General features: G+C 57.1%; 1 protein-coding gene across 2 annotated transcripts in view; it reads left to right on the top strand.

Moving 5' to 3' along the window:
• The first annotated feature begins 353 nt into the window (after positions 1-353).
• The window catches only part of VCAN (versican), a 108,818-nt gene continuing 105,782 nt past the window's right edge, over positions 354-3,389 (top strand). For both annotated transcript variants that reach the window (XM_077759848.1, XM_077759847.1), the window contains exon 1: positions 354-618. The gene's annotated coding sequence lies outside the window, so the exon portion shown is untranslated. The remainder of the gene's footprint in view (positions 619-3,389) is intronic.

The following is a 3,389-nucleotide window of genomic DNA, read 5'->3' as shown; positions in this document are numbered from 1 at the left end:
CAGTGGTTTCCGTGCGCACAGCGCGATGTTACTTAGTGAGTCGCTGAATGGGGAGCGTTGCTGTCCCCAAGCCGATTGGTACTTCTTGTCAGGAAGAAACGCCGAGAGGTGGGAGTGCCTGGGGAGGGAGGCAGGCGGTCCCTACCGCAGGCGCGGGGAGCTGCCTTTCCGCCCCTCTGCCTGCTTTCCAAGCCTGGGCTCTTAGGAGTGGCTGAAGCTCTGGAGCGCTTCAGGAGCCTGTGAATGAACCCTCCTCCTCTTCCTCCTCCTCCTCCTCGCTGAGTCTCCTCCTCGGTGCTGACGGTACAGTGATATAATGATGATGGGTGTCACAACCCGCATTTGAACTTGCAGGCGAGCTGCCCCAAGCCTTTCTGGGGAAGATCTCCAGGCGGGCGGGAGCAACAGCCGCGAACATTAGGTGCTGTGGACAGGCGCTGGGACCGGGATCTGCGGCCAGCCCCGCATCCTCCTGCATCCTTGAGCACCGTCCCGCACCCTCCGCACCCTTCCCCAGGCCAACGCGCTTCCTATGTGACCCGCCCCGGCTACACCGAGCCCACTCGCGCAGCGCTGCGGTGATTTTTCCCCCCAAACTGCAATAAGCCGCCTTTCAAGGTAATCACGTTTCTTTTGTTCCCCTTAGAAGGAAAGAAAAGGGGGGGGGGGAACGAGCGAGCTTAGATAAACGAAGTACATTGTAATTGGTAGAAGGCTTTAATTAAAGCAAAGAGAACTAGCTGTAAGGCGAAGTTAAGAAAATATATGCACTTTAAAAATGTCAGGTAACTTTCAGAAGGACGTTTTGGAGAGAGCAATACCGAAGGGACCTTGGTGCTGAAAAAGATGCAGACAAAAGAAGTCCGGAATCGGGTGGGGGTCGAAGGACTAACGGAATTGGGGGAAGGGAGGGAAGAGAATTGTAGCGAACCTTTAGAAAAGTCGTGGGGAGCAGGAGGGACCGACGGCACCTTGAGGGGTTTTTTTCCCTTCTTTTTTCTTTCTTTCTTTTTCTTTTCCCCCCTTTTTTTCTTTCTTCTTCTCTTTCCTTTTTTTTTTTCTTTTGGTAACCTGTTCGAGGCAAAAGTTTGAATGGGGACTCCCGAGACTTGTCCACATGCAAGTCCCCGAAGCCGCCTTGGTGCGGGCCACCTGGCTCCCGGGCCCCTAGTGTGTGGTCAGTGCGCGGCGTTCCTGGAATGCTGCTCCAGGGCAGCTCCTGACAGGAAGGTCCTGCGCCCCAGCAGCCCGGGACCTGGGCGGACGTGACCCCTTCTGCTAGCAAGCAGTCTGGGAAGAGGTCCGGCCGGGAGATGGGCAGGGTCCCGGGGCCGCGTCTCTTTGGCGACTTGGGGGCTGTCAAGGCCCTCCTCGGTGCCTCTGGGTTCTTTTGTCCTGCGCGCGGAGCGCCGAGGACGGCCGGGAGGGAGCAGGGGATGGGGGTGGGGTTGTTGGAGTGCCGCGGAGGTCTGGGAAGCGCCTGGGCGGGAAAAGCTTGCCTTGAATCATCAGGGATGTGCAAGAATTTTATCTCACCCAGAAGAGCGAAGTGGAGGCTTCCACTCTGGTCTCAACGAACAAACCCAGTGCTCAGAGCTCTCTCCAGACAAAGGTGGCGCGGGGACCCGAATCCGGGGCCTCTAGGACCAGCCCTCTCGCCCCTAGTACAGCAGTTCTTTTCCTACCGTCTCCCCACCCCCTCCCAGCTCTTGGCCCTAGTTGAGCAACTTTATAGGCTAGTCCAGCGGCCGGGGAGAGCGTGTGCCGGGAGCCCCTGGGGACGTCCTAGGCTGGAGCGTCCCACCACCCTGCAGAGGTGTGGGCGCCTCCTGACGGCATCCCTAGTGCGCGCGGATATGGGGGCATCTGGGTTGTCCCGGCTCGCAGTCTGTGTCACTGGGTGTGGAGCGACCACTGTGTGAGGCAGCGGAGAGCGAGGTAGAAAAATAGTGTCATAGCTGAAACTATTTGCTCTCCGATCCAGCTGTGCCCCAGCAAGTCCTGCTTGTCCCCGGGAGATGCAGTGGGAGGGAGGAGAAATCTACGCAACGGCTGGAGAGCTGTCCCACCATGCGCGCACACAGAGACTTAGACAGTGTTGCTCTCTGTGTCCCGTGTCTCATCTTTGTCTCTTCCTCTTCTGTCTCCATCTTCTCTGCCTCCCTTCCCCTCTCCCAGCCTCTGCTCAGTCTCTTTCGCTCCTGCGTCCCCTCCCCCACGACTGACAAATGAATGGCTAGTGTGAAATCCCTGCCTCCCCGGTCGGCAGAGGCTAGCAGGGAGGGAGGAGCGAGAGAGGCAGTGAGCTCCCTCGGATCTGCCCCCAGTTGGCGTGCTAAGGGCTTGCAGAACCCAGATGTCTAGGAATAGGGTGTTTTGTGGCGGATGTGGGCGCCCCCTGATGGAGAAGTTCAGCACAGGTGGAGGAAACCGAGGCCCCCCACCAAAAAACCCAAGCAAGCCACTTTTACAACCATACATTCAAGGATGAAGAACGTATAATCGTTAGTTTTATATTTAAGAATATGCGCCATAAATCTAAGGGTTTGAAGGACCAGAACGGACCCCTTGCCTTTGCGAAGTACAGAAGCGCGCCTGCTCCTGAGTCAGCGGGGATGTGTGCACTGCTCTGGGCCAAGTCTGCAGCTTGGTGGACGAGAACACATGGCGTGGGGCGGATCCAAGTTTTGGAGGGCTTGATGTTCAATCGTAAGCATTACTGTAAGAAATATAGTAGAGAATGCTTACTTTTGGAAACTTTACAAAGGCCCTTGACCATTTGAACCCAATGCAAGGGCCCTGCCCCAGGATATTGCAAAGGAAAGGCCCCTAATCCAAAGTTTAAACTTGCTCAATTTCAAAACACAGTCGAACGTGGAATTTTGGAGGAAGGAGTGCGCCGGGAGGAAAAAGGAGGGAAGGGAAGAGTAAAGAAGGGGACAGTGGAAGAAGTGGGAGAAAGCAAGGAACAGAGATGGGGATGATGCATGCAAACAGCCGGCACAAGGCCAGGAGGGTACGTTTCGAGGTTTGAGGCTGAATTTCGCGTCTCCTCTTAAGATATATTTTACATCCCCTAAGAGGCAACAAACGCGACTGAAGAGGCATGCCAGGATGGAAGGGTGGAGGAGAAACTAGCCCTTTAGAGCGGCAGGGGCCGCTGGCGGACCCCCACTTGCTCAGCGGGCGTGGACTTAGGAACAGCGCCGGGCGCACCTCGATGCGCCGGAGTTCACCAGCCGCCGCCACGTGGGCTGGGACTTCAGCTCTCGGCCCGAGACGGGTGTGACTTGGGCTCAGAGACAACTGCTGCGCGGAACCGGCTGTCCGCCCAGCCAGAGGCTGGCGGGGAGCCTCGGGTCCCCGCCCAAAGCCCAATAGGGGCTGGA

The sequence above is a fragment of the Crocuta crocuta genome, unplaced genomic scaffold (assembly GCF_008692635.1).
Source record: "Crocuta crocuta isolate KB4526 unplaced genomic scaffold, BGI_CrCroc_1.0 scaffold162, whole genome shotgun sequence".
Taxonomy (NCBI): domain Eukaryota; kingdom Metazoa; phylum Chordata; class Mammalia; order Carnivora; family Hyaenidae; genus Crocuta; species Crocuta crocuta.
The sequence above is the reverse complement of the archived record's forward strand: the minus strand, read 5'-3'. Positions and strand labels throughout refer to the sequence as shown.